The sequence below is a fragment of the Lissotriton vulgaris genome, chromosome 8 (assembly GCF_964263255.1).
Source record: "Lissotriton vulgaris chromosome 8, aLisVul1.2, whole genome shotgun sequence".
NCBI classification, from domain to species: Eukaryota; Metazoa; Chordata; class Amphibia; order Caudata; family Salamandridae; genus Lissotriton; species Lissotriton vulgaris.
The window spans coordinates 2381678-2405777 of record NC_141696.1 but is presented as its reverse complement, the minus strand read 5'-3'; the positions used below and the strand labels follow the sequence as shown (position 1 = coordinate 2405777).

Below are 24100 nucleotides of genomic sequence, written 5' to 3'. Positions count from 1 at the left end.
AAAAGAAGGGCGACCTCACCTTCCGTCAGCCCTCAGTAATAGAGATCTTCAACAGCAAAGCACTCCCGGCGGCTCCAACAGAAGACACAGCGGCAATCCTGGGCACAGAGAACTCTGTAGCAGCCGGCTCAGGAATCAGCGTCCTCGTGGACGCAAGCAAAAGCGTTACTAGGCAACCTGCACAAAAGGAACGTACAGAGCTCCCGCTTTCCGCGGAGCAAGCAGCAATCGAGTCAATTACCGCCGGAGGGAAGGCTGAGCTTACCGATGCGGAAAATGAGGTGAGAGCTGTGAATGGGGATAAAATAGCTGAATCATCGAGCACAGACCCTTTGCTAGAAGCGCTACGGGAGGTGGAGGCTGGAATATTAGTAAATCAAGTACAAAGCGGGAATAATATCCAAAAAGACTTTGTGACTAGTACTAGAACACGGCAAGGGCAAAAGGAGCAGCTTGACACTGACTACACAGAGGGCGCAGAGAGTGCAGAGGGAGCTGAGGGGGACAGATTTTTTTCAGTCCCTGAAGAATCAGATTCTACCATAACCAGCAGCGAAGATGAGAGGGAATCAGGAGACTCGTGCTCTAGTTCTGGAGATACAGGGGGCTCCAAAGGGAAAGGCACACAAAAAAAACGCAAGCCGACTGGCAGGAAAATGGGCTCTCCTACAAGCTTGCATAAGAGCACTCATAAAAAGTTGATTTGGGATTACTCCGCTACCTCGAATCTCTACAAAGAAGATGGGCAAGACTCCCAAAATGAAGCTGGGAAACTAGACTTGATATTTGCAACTCTAAAAGAAATTCAAATGGAAGCTAGAACGGAGAGTAGAAGAGCCAGGCATGACACCAAAAAAATCCAAGCTTCTATCAGGAGAATAAACAAAAAATGTGAGGAAGTGGATGAAAGAGTTACCGAAGTGGAAGAAAGGACTGGCAGGATAGAGGAGGAAGTGACGGACTGGCAGGCAAGCAGAGAAGAACAATCGAAGATGATGGAGGACCTACAATGGAAGGTGGAGGATTTGGAGAATCGCCAGAGGCGAAATAATGCCCGACTCCTTGGAATAGAGGAAGGGGCAGAGGGGCAAGACCCCAGAGGCTTCGTCATTAAGTTGTTAAAAGGTGCCTTTCCAGAGGCCCCTTGGCAATGGGAACAAGAGGTGCAAAGAGCACACAGGTTTCCGCTCACGACAAAGGGGAAAAAAAGAGGTGACGGTTCACTTCCAAGAGCGATGCTAGTATTTTTTGGAAATTTTCTGGCGAGACAAGAGCTGATGGATAAAGCCAGACCTGACTCTAAAAAGACGGTGGATGGAACAACATTCTTTGCAAGACCTGACTTTTGCCATGTCACAGTGGAAAGTAGGTGGAGGCTCAGGCAATTGATATCGGCATTTCAGAGCCAAGGCGCTGAGGCTTACTTGATGTTCCCGGCAAAACTAAAAGTTATCGTTGGGGGTAGAGTCAGAATGTTCTTCTCAGAGATTAAAGCTGGAGAATATCTAGAAGAGTTAAAAGAGCTGAAGGAAAAAGGGGGAGTTAGAAGATAGTATCAATGAGAGGTACTAGCATAGGGAGGGGCAGGGGGAAAAAAAGACAAAGGGGATGAGAAGAAGACTTAAAAAAAAAAAAAAGGAGAGATAAACTGTAAAGAACAGTAAAGAGCAGTAAAAGAAAAATGGAAAAGCCATATAAAGACCGGGGGAATAGGAGTTCTCAGGAGTAGGTTTTTTTTCGTATTTGTAGGGGAGGAGAGGGGGGCGACGCCGCAATGCACAGTGGACACGCATAGGTCAGGACTGACCTATTTGCCTGTCATAGGGGGGGGGGGCAGCAGCTGGGGAGGGGGGTACAGAAGGGGAGGGAGGTGGGGGGGGCACGGTTGTTGGTTGGCGTAATAATACAGTACAGATTGGTAAAAGTCATTTTGTTCATTATGATGGGAGGGAAAGTTGGAAGCAATGGGCATGGGCACAAGCACTTGAAAAGCTGGAAAAAGGGAAAAAATGATAGATGGAAACTAGGATAATTACGTTGAATATATGTGGTCTAAATAACAGAGAAAAAAGACAAAAACTGGGGGCACTACTGCGATTCTGGAAAATTGATGTAGTTTGTTTACAAGAAACGCATGTAGCCGTTAATGAGAAGTACCTGTTGGAGCAAATGGGTTTTGATGTTCTCGCCTATACAGGTCAGGTAGAAAGATGCAAGGGTGTTGCAGTGTTGGCAAGGAAAGGATGCACAAAAGTCAAAAAGAAAAAGGAGGATAGTGAGGGGAGATGGGTGATGATTGAGTTGGAAACAAATGCAAGTCGATATACAATTGTCTCAGTGTACGGCTCAAACGATGATGATCCAGATGTTTTTGAATTTGTGGATAGAGAACTAGCACTATGGCCAGAACCTGTGATATGCTGCGGAGATTTTAACATTAACGGTTTAAATGGTCTGCTCGAGAAGTATGGGGGGAGATATATGGGAAGAAAGAAAAAGTTATGCAGATCAGTACAAAACCTTGCTCGCCATAATGCTTTAAGCGATATGTGGGCGGAAAAAAATCCAATGGGTTCAGGCAGCACCTTTTACTCTGCACCACACAAGTCAATAGCAAGATTGGACTATTTTCTCATTTCTAGCTCTCTTGTAGGTATCTCCAATATAGAGCGATTCCCCAGGATAGTGTCAGATCACAACCCCCTGGTATTAAGTATTCAAACCACTCAAGTTAAAGAGAGAATAAGTTCTACCTGGACGTTTGAAAGAGGGCTGCTAAAGGATGAGGATTACATTATAAGAATGAAAGCATGGATAATACAATTTTGGGACATTAATAGATACTCTACTTCAGCAGATGTGGTATGGGATAGTTTCAAGGCAGGTATAAGGGGGGAGACACTAAGCTATACAATTGCAAGAAATAGAAGGGAGAAGGAGAAAACGGAAGAAGAGATAAGAATCCTATGGACAATGGAAGAGGCTCTGGTGGAGGCAATAAGCAAGCGGGAACCATTTGAACTGATTTTACTCGAGTTGGAAACTCAAAAAGCAGAAACAGGTGTCTCATTAGCACAGAAGCTAGCTAGGAATTACTTAGCAAAAAAAGAGAAGTGCTACGAATTCAATGAAAGGGTTGGGCATCTCCTGGCAATTAGAACAAGACAAACGTTGGCAGCAGGGGAGATAAAAGAGGTTAGGGATAGCACTGGGACAATTGTGAATAAGGTAGAGGATGTACAGGAGGTATTCAGGAGGTATTATGAGGTCTTATACGAGAAAGATGTAACTACGAGAGAGATTGAGGAAGAAAGTATGGGTTATTTAACACCAAGACCACAGACAGAATTTAGTGCAGAAGAGAGGGACAAATTAGATGAGGTGTTAACTTTCCAGGAGATAGGGGATGCAGTCACTGATCTTCCATCGGGTAAAGCAGCAGGACAGGATCAGATACCTGTAGAGTTTTATAAAACTTTCTGGGATGTCATAGGCAAAGATTTGTGGGCAATATGTTGTTTGGCACAGGGAGGTAGGATTGTCCCAAAGTCATGGTCGGGTGCAGACATTATTGTGATCTTAAAAAAGGATAAACCATCAACAGAACCGGGGTCATATAGGCCAATTACTCTACTAAATGCTGATGTGAAGATCTATGCCAAGGCCCTCGCTAATAGGCTGAGTAAGGTCATTGAGAAAATGGTGTCCCCGGAACAACATGGGTTTATACCTGGTAAAGGGACTACCCAACACACCAGGCAAATGATCACTGTCCTAGATGCAGCAGAGGCCTTTGGAGACCCTGTCGCAGCAATCTTTTTAGACGCCGAGAAGGCTTTCGACAGGGTTTCCTGGGCCTACTTATGGAAAGCGATGGAATGGGCAGGAATAGGTAAAGGATTTATGGTAGCAATTCAGGCACTATACAGACAACCTACGGCTAGGATAAGAATCAACAAATCCTATTCAAAAACGGTACAGATCGGGAGGGGGACAAGACAGGGGTGCCCAGCCTCCCCGTTGTTGTTTGCCATTTATCTGGACCCTTACCTGAGAAGGTTAACAGCGAACTGTAAGATCATGCCTGTTACATTGCATGAGAAAGATTATAAATTATTTGCCTATGCAGATGATGTGGCGATTATAACTCCAGAGCCAGAGCAAGCACTGACTGAAATTGAACACGAGGCAAGGAAATTTGGTATGTTTTCAGGATATTCAATAAATAGAGGGAAAACACAGATAGTGCAGAATAACCACTCCAACTTTAGAGATACAAGAGTAGTTCAAGAAGCAACATACTTAGGTGTTAAGGTGACGGCGGAGCTAGGGAAACTGGTAGAGATAAACATGGGACCATTATTAGGGAAGGTTAAGAGATATTTGGAGAGGGTCAATAATCTACATTTGACTTTAATGGGGCGTATTAATTTCATTAAAATGGTTACTTTTCCCAAATTTTTATACTTTTTTAGGGCAATCCCTTTACTGTTTGATGGGACATGGTTTAACAAAATAGAAGCAACACTGAATGGGTTAATCTGGGCACAAGGGAAGACACGCAGAGCTTATAGATTTCTGACACTACCAAGGGAAAAAGGAGGTTGGGGGGCACCAGACTTCAGATTTTATTATTGGGCAGCAGTACTGCAATACTCCAAAGCGCTACTAGGAGGCAGTTCTTATCAAGAGGAAGGGATAGGTATAGAGAATGTTTATAAAGCGTTGTTGGGGGAAAGGGCAGAGAACGCCCTGGTTAATACAGTAGATTTTACCTACTTCAAACATACTAGATTTAAGACCTTGGAGGCAGTACACAAAATTTGGAGGGTTATTATGAAGAAAGTAGGGTTAGGAAGATATAATAGATATCTGAGGCTATACTTAAATGTCGATTTGCCAACAGAAATTTTTTGGGATACTACAATGAAAGTTTGGAATGATAAAGGAGTTAAGAAATTAGGAGACTTGTTGGATGGGGAAGGGGGGTTTTTATTATTCCAAGATATCCAACATAGATTTAAAATACCCGGAAACAACTTCTTCAAATATTTGCAAATAAGAAGCTACTTTCATTTAAAACAGGGGGGGCCAGTAGGCATGACAAGTTGTAGGATTATGGATTACTTAGGGAGTGGCTTAAGGGGATCAATTAGACAACTGTATATAGAATTACAAGAGTATAAAATTGATGATAGGGAGAAATTCAGTAATAAATGGGTTGAGCAAGTTGGGGCCCACCCGGAATCTCTGCAAGCCTCATTAGACTTAGGAAGAACCATACTTTGTTCTGCTACACTACAAACACAACATTATAAGACCATCTTCTCACTATATCACACACCAGCTAGAATTGCACAATGGGGGGGTAGCACTGGTATCACTTGTCCACGCTGCAATTCATCAAGTGCTAATCTTACGCATATGTTCTCGCAGTGCCCACAGCTATGCACCTTAAAAGTGGCAATAGAGGGATTTCTTGAGAAATCTTTAAGACTAAAAGTGAAATTAACAGATGAACTGTTAATATTAGGCATCAGTATAGGTGATAATAATAACTAACCTGAATTTTTATTTGTGGCCACGGCAGTTTTCAGACTAATTATTGCGAAAGCCTGGAAAGATAAATCTGCACCGACATTTCAAATATGGATGGCAAGGATGCTACATATATATAATATGGAGAAAGCCATCTATGATAAGAAAGGCAGAAGGGCAAGAATATTGGGGGGGAAGATATGGCGCCCTATAGAAGAGTGGAAGAATAGTAAGGCATAACAACTCTTCTTCTTCTAGGATTACGTTAGGCTATGATTTACTCTGTTTTGTTTTCTATTTGGTTGGTTCTAGTTGTACGATAATATATATGACTGTATAATTGTGAGAAAATTCTGTACTGTATTTATTGCAAATGTAACTTACGGAAAAAATGGAAGAAAATAAAAAAATATTTTAAAAAATAAAATAAAAAATAAGAAAGAGATCGTGGAACGGGAGACTGTTGCCTATATAGACATCACCTTGGTGCTGACTGGTTGAACTTTGTTTTGTAGTCCTTTCCTGGTGTTGCTTGGCAAAAGTAGTTTGAAAGTTGAATATTGCTGGAAATAATAAAGGATAGCAAGTTTGAGCATGATCCTTCCCTCCGTGTCCTTCATAGAATTGAAACTTTCTGTTATGAAAGCTAGGACATTTTTCATATAATGTCACTAATTGGCAAAGGCACATTCTTCGACCCTGAGGTCGGAACTAGTTCCATGCTTCCCTGACAGGATTAATACCCCTGATGAAGGGCTCCAGCAGCCCAAGATGCATTAGGATCGCAAATTTGCTTCATTAAAGATTTCTTGCTGTCAAGATGTGAATGGAACAAACTTTATCATTCATGAAGTGTCATTCATGAAGATCCAATAAATGCATTCTTTGAGAATTGATTAATCTCTCACACCTCTGATTGGATACTACGCTGTGCAGTTGGGAGACGCCATCCATGGGGGGGGGGGGCACGTTCTATACAACTTTAGTATTTGCCACTTTGTTTCCATGGTTTCCAGTGCCGCACAAAGGTCTGCCCTCAAGACAGCCTTCTGGCCTCCGGGGGAGAAGTGTAAACAACTCCCAGGAGAGCCGTCAAAGAGCCAGTTGAAGAGACGTATTTCCTCCAGGCAAGAAAAGCCACATGGGGGCTGAACCCAGCAGGTGATCTTCAAGAGGAAGCTGCCTTTTAAGGGAAATACCGTGAACCCAAGAGGATAGACTGCCCGTTGTTAAGGCAGGAAGAACGTTGTCAGGAACAGCGAGGGGATACCACTGGTTAGCCTGGTATTCCCATGGATGTGAAGCTCCCAGGTAGCCTCACCCCTAGGTTGGGCTACCAAGCGCCACACACCAAGGAAGGGTTTCAGACATCTTGAGAGTCAGAGGAATAGAGCACTCTGGGATAGCTGGATGCCCCACTTTACAGGAATTTGTCATCAGGGGGGAGGAATCCAGGTTGCCCATTGGTTAGTGACCACGACTTCACATAAGGGCGTTTTAAGTATAAAAGAGTCACCCCTGCCCCCAGAACTCATATACTGGAAAATTGAACCGAAGAAGGATGGCGCTGCTGACCGAGGATTGGCAAAGAGAGGCTGCACCGAAGTTGGAGTGCTCCTTCCCCTGCTTGGGCCAACGAAGAAAAGACTGTGGCTGTGGTTTCTTGCTCATGGGGCCACAAAAGCTGAGGAAGCCTACACTGGGGAGATGGTAGCCCAGATCACCTGATCATTGTGCCTGCCCACAGTGCAGCCTTGGGATTGAGAGACTGAATCCCAATGCTCAAAAGTTGAACCTGAGTCTTCTGGAGGAGTTCAGTTTGGTTACCCAGAAGTAGAGCTATCTCCAGGGCACCACTGGTTTGGCTGTGACCAGATACCAGTAGTTCAGTGACAACTGGACCTTGGTTGAACCAAAGCAGACTTTGCAGGACATAGATTCCCCTGTGGCCAAAGTCACCTCACTAGGACCGTGGACCAAGGGGTAGGGTACAAAGTTCCCCATCGACTGCACAGCCTCGTCAGCATCCTGTATCCCTTGAATCAAGACCACTTCATAGAAGTTAAGGGCTAGTACCCATTAATGCTGGAACTGGACTGGAGACTGGTTCTTCTGGGATGTAACTGTCCTGTTGGACCTAGTTCACCCCCTGACCTGCTTGCTGCAGGCGTGGTTGACCCAAAGTGACTAGAAGTAACCTCATCCAACTTTAATGCAAAGTCCATGAAAAATGTTCTAAGAGTCATATTCTTTCAATTTGCCAATGCTTGTTTGCAGTTGAGTGACTTATTTTTTCTAAAAGTGTTTATATCTCCGGAAGCATGTGGTTGATCTTTTTTGTTTTGGTATATAATCGTTCACAAAAATACAGTCTATGTTTATAGATTGTTGTCTGATTTCTTTAGTGTTGTGTTGATTTCTTATTCAGTTGTTTTGGTGCTGTATGAACGCTCTACACTTGTTCCTTTGTAAAGCCCTGACTGCTCGAAGCTACCGTCGGTGGAGCTAAGGTTTGGGAAACAAGCCTTACTGGACCCAAGACAGCGCTGGTGAGTGTATTACACGGTGAGGTCACACAACCACACCATATAACAGACCTCATTTCCACACAGTATCCATGTGGACTGGGGAGCAACGAGTGAACCCCGAGACATACACTTGGGGTTGTTAATACCCACAATGCAGCACCCCTCTCCCCCACAGACAGCTCCTTGGCTCCCCAGATGTGCTTTGGCCTCTCTATTGTGGTGGTTCTCTGTACCCCTCACACACAGCCAACTCATGGGCTCCCCAGATGTGCTTTGGCCTCTCTATTGTGGTGGTTCTCTGTACCCTCCCACCACAAAGACAGCTCCTGAGCTCCCCAGATGTCCGCTGGCCTCTCTATTGTGGGGGGTTCTCTGTATATTCTCTTGGTCCTGGTCACAGTGGGCTCTTCGCTTCCTGTACACAGATTGCAGGTGAGGCCGACCTTGTCTTTGGTCGTCTGAGTCAATGGGCGGCGCTCTCAGAGCAGCTCGGCTCCCATCCTCCAGGCACAGCACAAGAGATTTTGGGTTTCCTGAGGATTTCTCAGGTTTTAACCCAGCCTAGAGGGGAATAGCAACGGAGCCCTGTTCCAGACTCGTCGTCTACTCTCAACTGGGGCTCACGAACCTCGTCTAGACATGGAGTGCAAAGCACTGGTACCCGAGAGCTGTAAATATCAGAAACTAAGGGCATCGGTTGTAAGATCCATATCAAAAGGAGCGTCAGCTTCAAATCAAATCTCCTCACGCAACCAGAGCTGAGACCATTCTTGCAGACATTTTCCATGTTTCCTACACTTGAGGGAAGGAGGAGCCAGAGAGGATCAGAAGGGAGAGGACTCAGAGACTTATCCCAGACATCTCAACTCCAGGGAAGGAGGAGCCAGAGAGGATCAGAAGGACTCGGAGACTTATCCCAGACATCTCAACTCGAGGGAAGGAGGAGCCATAGAGGATCAGAAGGACTCCCAGACTTATCCAGGCATCTCAACTCGAGGGAAGGAGGAGCCAGAGAGGATCAGAAGGGGGAGGACTCAGAGACTTATGCCAGACATCTCAGGGAAGGAGGAGCCAGAGAAGATCAGAAGGACTCAGAGACTTATCCCAGACATCTCAACTCGAGGGAAGGAGAAGCCAGCAGAGGATCAGAAGGGGGAGGACTCAAAGACTTATCCCAGACATCTCAACTCGAGGGTAGGAGGAGCCAGAGAGAATCAGAAGGGGGAGGACTCAGAGGCTTATCCCAGACATCTCCACTCGAGGGAAGGAGGAGCCAGAGAGGATCAAAAGGACGAGGACTCAGAGGCTTATCCCAGACATCTCCACTCGAGGGAAGGAGGAGCCAGAGAGGATCAGAAGGGGAGGACTCGGAGACCTATCCAAGACATCTCAACTCGAGGGAAGGAGGAGCCAGAGAAGATCAGAAGGACTCAGAGACTTATCCCAGACATCTCAACTCGAGGGAAGGAGGAGCCAGAGAGGATCAGAAAGGAGAGGACTCAGAGGCTTATCCCAGACATCTCAACTCGAGGGAAGGAGGAGCCAGAGAGGATCAAAAGGGGAAGGACTCAGAGACTTATCCCAGACATCTCAACTCGAGGGAAGGAGGAGCCAGAGAGGATCAGAAGGACTCAGAGACTTATCCCAGACATCTCAACTCGAGGGAAGGAGGAGCCAGAGAGGATCAGAAGGGGAAGGACTCAGAGACTTATCCCAGACATCTCAACTCGAGGGAAGGAGGAGCCAGAGAGGATCAGAAGGACTCAGAGACTTATCCCAGACATCTCAACTCGAGGGAAGGAGGAGCCAGAGAGGATCAGAAAGGAGAGGACTCAGAGGCTTATCCCAGACATCTCAACACGAGGGAAGGAGGAGCCAGAGAGGATCAGAAGGACTCGGAGACTTATCCAAGACATCTCAACTCGAGGGAAGGAGGAGCCAGCAGAGTATCAGAAGGACTCAGAGACTTATCTCAGACATCTCAACTCGAGGGAAGGAGGAGCCAGAGAGGATAAGAAGGACTTAGAGACTTATACCAGACATCTCAACTCGAGGAAAGGAGGAGCCAGAGAGGATCAGAAGGGGGAGGACTCAAAGACTTATCCCAGACATCTCAACTCGAGGGTAGGAGGAGCCAGAGAGAATCAGAAGGGGGAGGACTCAGAGGCTTATCCCAGACATCTCCACTCGAGGGAAGGAGGAGCCAGAGAGGATCAAAAGGACGAGGACTCAGAGGCTTATCCCAGACATCTCCACTCGAGGGAAGGAGGAGCCAGAGAGGATCAGAAGGGGAGGACTCGGAGACCTATCCAAGACATCTCAACTCGAGGGAAGGAGGAGCCAGAGAGGATCAGAAGGACTCAGAGACTTACCCCAGACATCTCAACTCGAGGGAAGGAGGAGCCAGAGAGGATCAAAAGGGGGGGACTCAGAGGCTTTTCCCAAACATCTCAACTCGAGGGAAGGAGGAGCCAGAGAGGATCAGAAGGGGAAGGACTCAGAGACTTATCCCAGACATCTCAACTCGAGGGAAGGAGGAGCCAGAGAGGATCAGAAGGACTCAGAGACTTATCCCAGACATCTCAACTCGAGGGAAGGAGGAGCCAGAGAGGATCAGAAGGGGAAGGACTCAGAGACTTATCCCAGACATCTCAACTCGAGGGAAGGAGGAGCCAGAGAGGATCAGAAGGACTCAGAGACTTATCCCAGACATCTCAACACGAGGGAAGGAGGAGCCAGAGAGGATCAGAAGGACTCGGAGACTTATCCAAGACATCTCAACTCGAGGGAAGGAGGAGCCAGCAGAGTATCAGAAGGACTCAGAGACTTATCTCAGACATCTCAACTCGAGGGAAGGAGGAGCCAGAGAGGATAAGAAGGACTTAGAGACTTATACCAGACATCTCAACTCGAGGAAAGGAGGAGCCAGAGAGGATCAGAAGGACTCATAGACTTATCCAGGCATCTCAACTCGAGGGAAGGAGGAGCCAAAGAGGATCAGAAGGGGGAGGACTCAGAGACTTATCCCAGACATCTCAACTCGAGGGAAGGAGGAGCCTGAGAGGATCAGAAGGACTCAGAGACTTACCCCAGACATCTCAACTCGAGGGAAGGAGGAGCCAGAGAGGATCAGAAGGGGGGGACTCAGAGGCTTTTCCCAGACATCTCAACTCGAGGGAAGGAGGAGCCAGAGAGGATCAGAAGGGGAAGGACTCAGAGACTTATCCCAGACATCTCAACTCGAGGGAAGGAGGAGCCAGAGAGGATCAGAAGGACTCAGAGACTTATCCCAGACATCTCAACTCGAGGGAAGGAGGAGCCAGAGAGGATCAGAAAGGAGAGGACTCAGAGGCTTATCCCAGACATCTCAACTCGAGGGAAGGAGGAGCCAGAGAGGATCAGAAGGACTCGGAGACTTATCCAAGACATCTCAACTCGAGGGAAGGAGGAGCCAGCAGAGTATCAGAAGGACTCAGAGACTTATCTCAGACATCTCAACTCGAGGGAAGGAGGAGCCAGAGAGGATAAGAAGGACTTAGAGACTTATCCCAGACATCTCAACTCGAGGAAAGGAGGAGCCAGAGAGGATCAGAAGGACTCAGAGACTTATCCAGGCATCTCAACTCGAGGGAAGGAGGAGCCAAAGAGGATCAGAAGGGGGAGGACTCAGAGACTTATCCCAGACATCTCAGGGAAGGAGGAGCCAGAGAAGATCAGAAGGACTCAGAGACTTATCCCAGACATCTCAACTCGAAGGACGGAGGAGCCAGCAGAGGATCAGAAGGACTCAGAGACTTATCCAGGCATCTCAACTCGAGGGAAGGAGGAGCCAGAGAGGATCAGAAGGGGGAGGACTCAGAGACTTATCCCAGACATCTCACGGAAGGAGGAGCCAGAGAAGATCAGAAGGACTCAGAGACTTATCCCAGACATCTCAACTCGAGGGAAGGAGGAGCCAGAGAGGATCAGAAGGGGGAGGACTCAGAGACTAATCCCAGACATCTCAGGGAAGGAGGAGCCAGAGAAGATCAGAAGGACTCAGAGACTTATCCCAGACATCTCAACTCGAGGGAAGGAGGAGCCAGAGAAGATCAGAAGGACTCAGAGACTTATCCCAGACATCACAACTCAAGGGAAGGAGAAGCCAGAGAGGATCGGAAGGACGAGGACTCAAAGACTTATCCCAGACATCTCAACTCGAGGGAAGGAGGAGCCAGAGAGGATAAGAAGGACTCAGAGGCCTATCCGAAACATCTCAACTCAAGGGAAGGAGGAGCCAGAGAGGATCAGAACGACTCAGAGACTTATCCCACACATCTCAACTCGAGGGAAGGCGGAGCCAGAGAGGATCAGAAGGACGCAGAGATTTATCCCAGACATCTCAACTCGAGAGAAGGAGGAGCCAGAGAGGATCAGAAGGACGAGGACTCGGAGACTTATCCAAGACATCTCAACTCGAGAGAAGGAGGAGCCAGAGAGGATCAGAAGGACTCAGAGGCTTAACCCCGACATCTCAACCGCAGGTGAGTTGGGTTTGCCCTTCACATCACTTAGAGGTCGCTTAAGGTGTTGGCACTGCACACATCCTCGTCTAGAGGTATATTTCAGCCAGATATAAGACAAATAAGAGAAATAAGAGGTGCAGTGCTCAGGGGCTGCTTCAAGGGGACAGGACTTCATCTGGGCTTTGACCTGCATGCATTGAAGCTCCATCTTGTGTTTCATTCACTGTGTTCCTGGAGAGTCCACAATTCACATAACACTTGTCTACACACACACACACCATGTGACACTTGACTTCACACAAACACCACATGATGTAAACACACAAAACAAAATGAAAGCCCCAATATTTTTATTATTTGATTTGCATAATTTTGAACTGAGTGAAATGATATTAAACTTAGGACCATATTTATGAAAATTGTGGAGCAAGCAGCAACGCATTCTACCCTTCTGCGCTGCTCTGCATCACAGGGAAAGGGCAGGAATGTGCTGTATTTATCCGATATGACCAATTCCTGTCCTTTCCTCCTGCGCTGGTGCCGTTTTGGCAGCCTGGCACCAATGCGGGCAGCCTTGCACCTTGGTGCAGAGGTGCCTGTGTTGCAGGCAGGGTTGTTTTTGTGCAGGAAGAGCAACCTTTCTGCACAAAACCAATTCTATGGGGCATTCTCCTGTTTGTGTGCCACAGAATGCAGCACACATAGAAAGAGGAAACAATAGGGAGAAATACATATATTTCTCCTCCCTTTGCCTCACCTGGGGAGGTGTAAGATGTTGTCACAATCCCAGGTTCAAACGTCCTTGTAAATCTGGGAACGCATCAAAAGCCGTAACTGACTTAGAGGCTTGCGTCATGCACGTACTACTTAGCGTGGTGCAACCGTGACACAAGCCTCTCAGAGATATGCCCCTTAGTGTGAAGAGTTGAGTAGCTCCAGTGGCACAAGATACAATGAGCAGTGCTCCTGTGGGCCCGTTCACTAGGCTTCTTGCATGAGTCCATCTTACTTCTGCTGTAAGAACGCACAGCAGAGGTATGGTTTATCAGGCCCTTTATAATCAAATAGATGCCATAAGGGGTCAGACGTCCGGGGGCCTTGTGGGGGCTGAAGCCAGTTACCACTGAGGGCCGAGGCACACTCTAGAGGCAGACCCCCCCCCCCCTTGTTCCCCATCCCCACCACAGCGGTCTAGGACTCTCACATGAACATCCATCCGGAGTGAAGCCAGGGGCCCGAGTGATAGCACAGTCTAGAGGTGGCCCCGCTCAGCAGCCATCTAGGACTCTCCCGGCAGAACATGGACATCCATCCGGAGCGCTGCCAGGGGTAGAGTGATGGCACAGTCTAGAGGCAGCTCGGATTTATCTTTAGGTCCCTGTGTGCAGTGTGTTTTCAAGTGCCCCCCTTCATCATAGCACACCATCTACCAACAACCGCAGCAACCTGCCCCGGCCAAATGCGGGACACTTCAGCTAATCCACTGGTGAAAAATTGGGCCTGGCCTTGTACTTACCTAAATACAGAAGATGAAACTTGAGATCCAAATGAGCGATTTCAAACTCATTTTCTTATTCTTTTCCATTGACTTCAATGGTGCGTGATTGAGCACAAAAGTGATTTATTTAGCAAACTTTGAAAATTCATAACGTAAAAATAACTTACTGTAGAACTAAGTTCTTGGTTTGAAAAATTATATAAAATACAATTTTATCTTTCGAATTTGTTCTCAGATTTATTCTTAAGTGGGTGTCTCATTTATTGCCACTGTGAGCACGGAACTAACGCTGTTTGGTGTCATTCTCTGCTCACGGCCGCCATCGCTGCAGAGGCGAGGCCACGCCCACCGATAGGCCACGCCCACAACCCCCGCCTATAAAACAACGCTGACTACTAGTGCGTTCACTGGAAACTACACCCTCTGAGGTGGAAGCCGGAGGAGATACTCGCTTTTTAAAAAATTTGTGTATTCTGTGTTTCTCATATTTTAAAACTTTGCACTTCACCTGAAGTCTTCTCTGGGCAAAATCGCCAGGCAGGCGTTTCACTTTCAGCGGAACTAACGCTGTTTGGTGTCATTCTCTGCTCACGGCCGCCATCGCTGCAGAGGCGAGGCCACGCCCACCCGACAGGCCACGCCCACAACCCCTCTCCCTAAATATGCCTCCCACGCGAGCGCAGCGGACGAGCGCAACGGGACTGCCGTTTGCGCGCCGAAGGCGCGCCTAAGGCAAGCCCGTCTGCGCCCGTCCGCGCCAAGACCGCGACAGGCGCAGGAGACTCTGGACCCGGACTCCCTACCGTTAGTTACCAGCCTAACTTTCTTCGTAACCTGCGCACCGGTAACAACTGCACTTGTAAAGTTGATATGAATACCATCACGGGGCCTTTCAGCTGCAGGCTATGCAGATGGACTTCTTCCCCGGTCAAGACCACAATCCCCCAAACAAATCTTGGGGACTCCAGTCCGCTTTTTAAAGGAGGGCTTATCAACGCAAGCTCTATGTGCTGCCCCAACCAAGACATAAAGGATCTCATCCAGGAATCAGACCTTGATTGCCTTTTCATTACCGAAACCTGACTCACGACAACAGCAATCCTGACCTAGCCACTGCCCTCCCACAAGGCTATACTATTTTTAGGCAAGACAGACTGAAGTGGAGAGGCGGAGGAGTAGCCCTGTTGCTACGAAACTCCTTCAAGTGCCATACCTTCACCCTCGACTCCCTAAAAGGAGCCGAATCCCTCGGTTTCTCAATTAAACTTAATGAGTCAGCTTGCTTCTCAGGAGGACTCATCTATCGCCCCCGAGTACTGCCACTAGGTTCCTAGAAACTCTTAGTGATGCCCTTGGTCAGCTCCTAACCCGATACCCTCACGTCACCCTCCTGGACGACTTTAATCTACACCTTGACTCCACAGAGGACGCTCAGGCACTAAATTTCCACCAAACTTTGGAAATTTTTAAACTTCAACAAAGGGTCGAACAACCCACTCATCCAGCCGGACACACACAAGTCAAGTCAAGTCAAGTCAAGTCAGAATTTATATAGCGCACTACATACCCATAGGGTCTCAAGGCGCTTGAGGAAGGGGGGGGGGGTTTACTTATCGAATATCCATGTTTTAAGTTGTTTTCTGAAGGCTAGGTGGTTTTGAGTAAGGCGGAGGTGGATGGGAAGGGAATTCCAGGTCTTGGCCGCTAAGTAGGAGAAGGATCTTTCTCCCATGGTGGCTTTGTGGATGCGCGGGACAGCGGCGAGGGCTTGGTTGGACGAACGCAGCTGGCGGGTGGGGGTGTGAAAGGAAAGGCGCGTGTTGAGACAATCAGGTCCAAGTTCGTATAGGGCTTTGTGTGCGTGGGTGAGGAGACGGAACGTTATTCTCTTGTTGACGGGGAGCCAGTGAAGGTCTTTCAGGTGAGCGGAAATGTGGTCTGTATGGGGGATGTCTAGTATGAGTCTGGCTGAAGCATTTTGGATGCGTTGGAGTTTTTTCTGTAGTTTCGCGGTGGAACCGGCGTAAAGGGTGTTTCCGTAGTCTAGGCGGCTTGTAACCAGAGCGTGGGTGACCGTTTTTCTTGTTTCGGTGGGGATCCAGTGAAATGTTTTTTTGAGCATGCGTAGGATGTTGAAGCATGAAGATGAGACGGCGTTGACTTGTCTGGTCATTGAGAGTGAGGAGTCCAGGATGATGCCCAGGTTCCGTGCGTGGTTCGTCGGTATGGGGGCTTTTCCTAGGGCCGTTGGCCACCAAGAGTCGTCCCAGGCGGAAGGGGATGAGCCTAAGATGAGGACTTCCGTTTTATCTGAGTTCAGTTTCAGACAGCTGTGCTTCATCCACTCGGCTACTTCTTTCATCCCTTCGTGTAGGTTGGTTTTGGCGGTGGTTGGGTCTTTGGTGAGTGAGAGGATCAGCTGAGTGTCATCAGCGTAGGAGATGATGTTGAGGTTGTGTTGACGTGCGATGGTTGCGAGGGGGCTTATGTAGACGTTGAAGAGGGTGGGGCTGAGTGATGATCCTTGCGGGATGCCGCAGATGACTTCGGTGGCCTCTGACTTAAAAGGGGGGAGGCGGACACTCTGAGTTCTTCCGGCGAGGAACGAAATGATCCAGTCCAATGCTTTTCCTTGAACTCCGATGTTTCTGAGGCGTTGTATCAGGGTGCTATGGCAGACTGTGTCGAAGGCTGCGGAGAGGTCAAGGAGGATAAGGGCGACTGTGTCTCCGTTGTCCAGCAGTGTTCGAATGTCGTCTGTTGCTGCGATGAGGGCGGTTTCGGTGCTGTGTTTGGCTCGGAAGCCAGACTGTGAGGAGTCGAGTGATTTGTTGGTTTCGAGGAAGGTGGCGAGCTGATTGTTAATGGCTTTCTCAATGACTTTGGCAGGGAATGGGAGGAGCGAGATGGGGCGGTAGTTTTTGAGTTCGGTGGGGTCAGCTGTGGGTTTCTTCAGAAGGGCGCTGAGTTCGGCGTGTTTCCAGCTTTCCGGGAAGGTGGCGGAGTTGAGGGAGTAGTTGATGACATCTCGGAGATGGGGTGCGATAATGGAGTCTGCTTTGTTGAAGATGTGATGGGGACATGGGTCAGTAGGGGATCCTGAGTGGATGGAGTTCATCAGGCGAGTGGTCTCTTCTGTGTTGATTGGGTTCCATTCGAGAAGGATATTCGGAGGGGGTGACTGTTCGGAGGTGAATGGGGTGGATTGGTTTACAGGTATGTTGTCGAAGTTGTTATGGATGTCGGCGATTTTGTCATGAAAGAATGAGGCAAGGGAGTCACAGAGGACTTGAGAGGGGGTGATGTCGTTAGAGCTGGCGGTGGGGTTGGTGAATTCTTTGATGATGTTGAAAAGTTCCTTGCTGTTGTGTGCGTTGTTGTCTAGTCGGTCTTTGAGCGCTGATTTCTTGGCTGTCCGGATTAGTTGGTGGTGTTTGCGGGTGGCATTTTTGAAGGTGGCTTGGGTGATAGTGTTTGGGTCTGTTTTCCAAGTTTTCTCAAGGGAACGACAGAGCTTCTTGGATTTCTTAAGGTCATCGTTGAACCAGGGGGCGTTCTTGCTACCTTGCTTGGTTTGATGTTTTTTCAAGGGTGCTAATTTGTCGGCGGTTTGGGTTAACCATTGTGTGAGGTAGATGGCGGCTTGGTTAGGGTTCGTTGAATAGGCAGGGGGTTTTTGAAGAAGCGATGTTGAGATCTGGTCGATGGTGATTTTGTTCCAATTTCTTCGCAGAGTTGGTTGAGGGTGGCTGTGGGTCGAGGTCTTATTGTAGATAAAGTGGATGCAGCTGTGGTCCGTCCAGTGGAGGGGTGTGGTATGAGTGAAGGAGATATGCTTGCTGGAAGTGAAGATAGGGTCGAGTGTGTGTCCTGCATAGTGTGTGGGGGTGTTAACAAGTTGTTTGAGTCCGAGATTGGCGAGATTGTCCAGAAGGGTGGTGGTGTTACTGTTGTTGTTCTTTTCCAGATGGAAATTGAGGTCTCCCAGTAGAATGTATTCTTCCGAAGGGAGGGCGTGAGGGGAGATAAAGTCAGTGATGTCTTCGCTGAATTTTGTACGGGGTCCTGGTGGCCTGTAGAGGAGGGTGCCCCTAAGTGTTGTCTTGGGGTCGGTGTGGATCTGGAAGTGAAGGTGTTCGGCGATAGCGAGGTTGTCATCTGAGCTGGTTGAGACGCGGATGGTGTTCTTGTGGACGATGGCGATGCCTCCTCCTGTTTGGATGGGGCGGTCCTTACGGATGATCTTGTAGCCGTCCGGGATGGCTATGGTGATGCCTGGGGCTGAAGAGGCGTTCATCCAAGTTTCTGTTAGGAAGGCGACGTCTGGAGAAATGGTGTTGAGTAGATTCCAAAGGTCGATGGCGTGTTTGTGAACCGAGCGGGTGTTGAGAAGGATGCATTTTAGGTGGTTGGTGTTGGCTCTCTGTTTGGTGTTTGTGGGTTTGGTTTGGGATGTGACGCAGGTAAATTTGCAGGAGTGGCAGGTGAAGGGTCCATGGGTGAGTCCTGGTGCTGCTTGGGCGCAGTTGGTGTGTCGGCGGGGGTTAAGTGCAAAGAGGGAGGAGGTGTTGTATGTAATGCGGGGAGGATGGGTAAAGCGAGGACCAGGGGGTCTGGCTCTGGGCGCGGTCCAGGCGCGGATGGGCGTAGACGGGCTTACCTTTGGCGCACCTTCGGCGCGGCCGCAGCGCGTGGACGCTGCGCGTTGGGACATCTGTCTAACATGGAAAGTGGGGGGGCGGAGCGTGGGAGGGGCAGCAGCTGGGAGGCGGTAGCGGGGAGGAGGGGCGGGCCTGGGAACTGCAATACAAACAAAATGGAGGGTCAGAGTGAAAGTGAGGCAGGGGCAGCAGATGGACCAAAGCGCCTACTGTACAATCAAAGCGCCAGCAAGCACAGAGAGCCACAGCAAATGTCACGCTGCAATGCAGAGCGGAGCGAGCGGCGCCAAAGGCAAATCCAGGTCAGCTTAAACCTCTCAAAAACGAGCTACGATGCAAGGCATACACAGCGCAATTACATGAGACACACAGCGCTAATAACGATACCAAATGTGACCAGCAGCACCCACAGTGTGTGAGACCAGGGAGTGAGGGAGGGAACGACCATTCAGGAGCAAGTCCGGGCAGTCACTAGATGGGCTCTGTACTAACTTTCCTCTTCTAGATGCCCAGACCCCCGTCCCACAAATTTGGACAGACCACAGCCTGATCCCGTTTACCATCAAGACCACACGCCCTAAATACTCAATTAAATCTAGCCCACTTCCAGATAACCACGTCAATTGGAAAACGGTAGAAGAAATCTTCAAACTCAAGCCTACCATCGAGACCCAGACCCCTAGCCTGACGGGTAACGTTGAACAGGACTCCAAACTTTTCCATAATTGGATCCAACAAGAAATCAAATCACGCGCCCCTCCCAAACACTCTAGGACAACAGATAAAAAAGGCAAAATAAGCGCCCCCTGGTTCACGCCGGAATTAGCTAAAGCCCATCTACTCTGCAAGAAAGGGGAACGAAAATGGCGTAAAACGTACGACAGTACGGACAGAAACTCCTATGTCCAACTAAGGAAAAGCTACCACCTCATCATAAAAAGCGCCAAAAAAGATTTCTACATCAAAGCCATCAACGAGGCTAAGCAAAAACAGAAAACTCTGTTCGAAATTGTCAAAACCTTCACTCATCCCAAAGCCTTACAGCCTGAAATACCCCCCTCCCAAGAGCTCTGCGATCAAATAGCAGACTTCTTTGAAGAGAAAATCAACCTCATTCACAAAGATTTTCCCCCATATAAAGCCCCCCAATCCCCCATCTTCTCGGAACAAGCAGGGAATACAGCCGGAAACCTAAAATCATTTTCACAGGTCAGTCTAGCCCAAACCCGTGAAGTAATTCTAGCGTGCAAATCAGGTGCCCCCTCCGACTCCTGCCCTCCCAGAATTCTTCACCAACTGATCGAAGTTATTAATCCCATCATAAACAAAATAGTAAATACTGTCCCTAGAAAATGGAAACAAGGCACTGTGAAGCCTTTGATGAAAAAACCTAACAAATCCCCCTCAGACCTCACCAATCTCCGCCCAATTTCACTTCTCCCAATTCTGGGAAAAATTACGGAACAGATAGTCCACAAGGAACTCAAAAATTACCTGGAAACGAATAATATCCTCCACCCCCAACAATCAGGTTTTCGCCCCCCAGCACTCGACGGAAACAGCCTTGATTGAATTAACTGATTCCATAAAACTTCTACAGGACCAAAGAAAGAACGCTGTGCTGATTTTACTGGACCTAACAGCAGCATTCGATACCATCTCTCACGCTATACTCCTAGACAGGCTTAAGGAAATCGGCATTTCGACCTAGCACTGGACTGGATAACATCCTTCTTAACTGAAAGATCACAATCCATCACACTTGGTCCCATCAGCTCCGCAGAGAAAAAGATTCGATCCGGCGTCCCACAAGGCTCCATCCTAAGCCCCCTGCTTTTTAACGTCTACCTCATTCCCCTCATTTCTCTGATCGAAGCTTTCGGCATTACTGTTACGCCGATGACACCCAACTCATTGTTCCGTTGGATGATAACACAACACATGCCGAACAAAATCTTAAAAACTGCTTAAAATATGTCTTTCTGTGGATGGAAACTAACCACCTCAAGTGCAATACAAGCAAGACAGAAATCCTCCCTATGGGGAAAAATGTCAACTTCTGTCCTAATCTTTGGTGGCCAGAGGACTCCACTGCTCCCCCCTAGACCGTCACTACAGCAAGAAACCTTGGAGTTTTATTTGATACTGATCTATCCTTCGATCAGCACGCCAAGTATCTGGCAGGAAGCTGCTTCGGGATTATTAAATCCCTAAAAAAATTCTTTGACCTTCTACCAACGGAGGCCAGAAAGGCGGTAGGGGTCGCGCTAATCCTAGCGCGCCTTGACTACTGCAATGGTCTATTAGCAGGTGTGAAGAAAACCACACTCAAAAAACTGCAGAGCATCCAGCATTCTGCCGCCAGATTGGTGCTTAAACTCCCCAGGAGGTCTTCGGCTTCTACCGCTCTGAAAACCCTCCACTGGTTGCCTCTGCACAAAAGGATCTTTTTTAAGATCCTAATCATCGCCTTCAGGGCTTTTCACCACACTGGCCCCAAATACTTAATCAAACGCTATCCACACTATAACCCCCAGAGGACCCTGAGATCCTCCAACAACAACCTGCTAAAAATCGCCAAATTTAACTTAAAAACTAAAGGGGGTAAAACCCTGACCCATCTATCCTCCAGAGCATGGAACTCCATGCCGCACCATCTGAGGTCACAAACCAAAGAAACTCAGTTTAGAAAACAGCTAAAAACATGGATCTTCAGTCTCCCAGATGAATATGTTATGGCCGCCATCTAATTCTGCCTCACTAACTACATCTGATTTCACACTTTCCAGCCAGCGCCAGGATGCTCCTTCCGGAGCGATAGTTGCGCTCTACAAATACCCAATACAAATACAAATAAATGATTAGCACTAAACTTTGACAAATCTAACTGATAAAAAAATAATAAAAATGTAAATCCGTATTTGTAAAGTGCAAACTACTCACCCTTACAGGTCTCAAAGAGCTGGGGGCCTTTGTGGAAATTAAGTGAGCTATTGCCCAGAGTCACAAGGTGCTGAGCTGAGCTGTCGCTGGTGCCGGAGATCGAACCGTGAGCCCTGTGCTCCGAAGTCAGCTGCGCTGGCCGCTGCGCCACACCTCTCCACTGCTCACCCACTCTACCCCAAATTAAGTGCTGATGTTAACTACTTTAGCCTCTGTTTACCAAAGTAGGACCCACTGGACCCTCTGCACAGTGTACTTCAGTTTAGCGGACTATATATAGAGCCAGCTTACCACATTGGTGGATCAGCGGTGGGGTCTACAACTTTGCGTTTGCTGTTAGCACTCTGTCAATAAGTGACCACACAAAGGAATCCAAAAATTGCCTTAAACCAGTTTTATTTTCGATTTGTCTATTTTTCCAAAATTTTAAAAGTATCTGTTAGGCCATAGGTAATCTCCCTGAAAGTAGTTATTAAAAGTTGAAAATCTTACTTCAGTTAGGATGAAAGTAAAGTGTTAAGGTTTTTTACTTTACAAAAAGATTCCACCTTTAGTGAAATAATGGATAACCCAGAGAGGCAAGTTCAGGAGCCCGACCTGACACCTTACATGGAGTTGAGATTCTCCGAGCTATGGGCCTTCTGTAGAGGTTAAAGGTTATGGTGTTAAAACTGGCTCTCATGCTGCCAAAGATACACTTAGAAGGCATTTGGCAGAACATGAGTGAGATCTTCCAGTGAATGAAGATGAGTCCGCTGAGGCTCACACACCTGGAGAAGAAAATACTGAGGAGGGAACAGGGTCCCATTGCGCAGGAGAAGCTCCCTCAGAGAAGGAGGCTGCCTCAAGAAAGATTGGCCAAGAGGTTGAACTTAGAAGCACAACAGGAAAGAGCTCTTCAACATCATGAAGGAACTCTCCAACCCCAGCTCCAACACCAATGACATCCCACCTTCGCAAGACCTGTGCGACTCGCGGGCCACCTTCTTCGATCGCAAGATCGCAGACATCCACAACAGCTTCAATGGCACGGCCGCCCCAAAAGCCACTAAAACCTCCGCCCCCACGACCACCATCCGCACTGTCTGCCTGCTCTCCTTGACCAACATAAACAACAACGACACCATCCAGATCATGAACACCGTCCACTCTGGTTCTCCATCAGACCCTTGCCCACACCACATCTTCAGCAAAGCCAGCACTGCCATCGCACCTCATCTCCGGAAGGCCATCAACATTTCCTTTGAGACAGCTACCTTCCCGGAGAGCTAGAAGCACTCCGAGATCAACACCTTGCTCAAGAAAACCAAGGCGGACCCCCAAAGATCTCAAGAACTTCCGTCCCATCTCCATGCTCCCATTCCAGGTGAAGGTCATCGAGAAGACCGTCAACGTTACAACTGACCCGCTACCTTGAGCAGAACAACATCCTGGACCATTCCGAGTCTGGGTTCCGCAGCAACCACAGCACCGAGGCTGCCCTCATCGCTGCCACCGATGACATCAAGTCCCTGCTGGACAACGGAGAAATGGCGGCCCTCATCCTCCTCGACCTGTCAGCCGCCTTCGACACGGTCTTCCATCGCACACTACACACACGCCTCCACAACGCCGGGATCCAAGAGAAGGCCCTGGACTGGACCACCTCCTTCCTCTCTGGCAGAACCCAGAGCATCCGCCTCCCACCCTTCAGCTCCAAAGCCACCGAGATCATCTGTGGCGTACCCCAGGGCTCATCCCTCAGCCCAATGCTGTTCAACATCTACATGGCACCGCTCGCCCTCATCCTCCTGGACCTGTCAGCCGCCTTCGACACGGTCTGCCACCGCACACCACGCACACGCCTCCACAATGCCGGGATCCAAGAGAAGGCCCTGGACTGGACCACCTCCTTCCTCTCTGGCAGAACCCAGAGCATCCGCCTCCCACCCTTAAGCTCCAAAGCCACCGAGATCATCTGTGGCGTACCCCAGGGCTCTTCCCTCAGCCCAATGCTGTTCAACATCTACATGGCACCGCTCGCCCTCATCCTCCTGGACCTGTCAGCCGCCTTCGACACGGTCTGCCACCGCACACTACACACACGTCTCCACAACGCCGGGATCCAAGAGAAGGCCCTGGACTGGACCACCTCCTTCCTCTCTGGCAGAACCCAGAGCATCCGCCTCCCACCCTTAAGCTCCAAAGCCACCGAGATCATCTGTGGCGTACCCAAGGGATCATCCCTCAGCCCAACGCTGTTCAACATCTACATGGCACCGCTCACCCTCATCTCCCGACTGCACGACCTCAACATCATCTCCTATGCCAATTATACCCAGCTGATCCTCTCCCTCACCAAGGACTCCCACACCGCCAAAACCAACCTTCTCAAAGGACTAAAGGCCGTCGCCGAATGGATAAGGAACAGCTGGCTGAAGCTGAACT

General features: G+C 48.6%; 1 protein-coding gene across 1 annotated transcript in view; it reads right to left on the bottom strand.

Moving 5' to 3' along the window:
* LOC147693195 (NACHT, LRR and PYD domains-containing protein 12-like) overlaps positions 1 to 24100 on the bottom strand; it is a 1166314-nt gene that overhangs the window by 447263 nt on the left and 694951 nt on the right. The gene's annotated exons all lie outside the window — the stretch shown is intronic.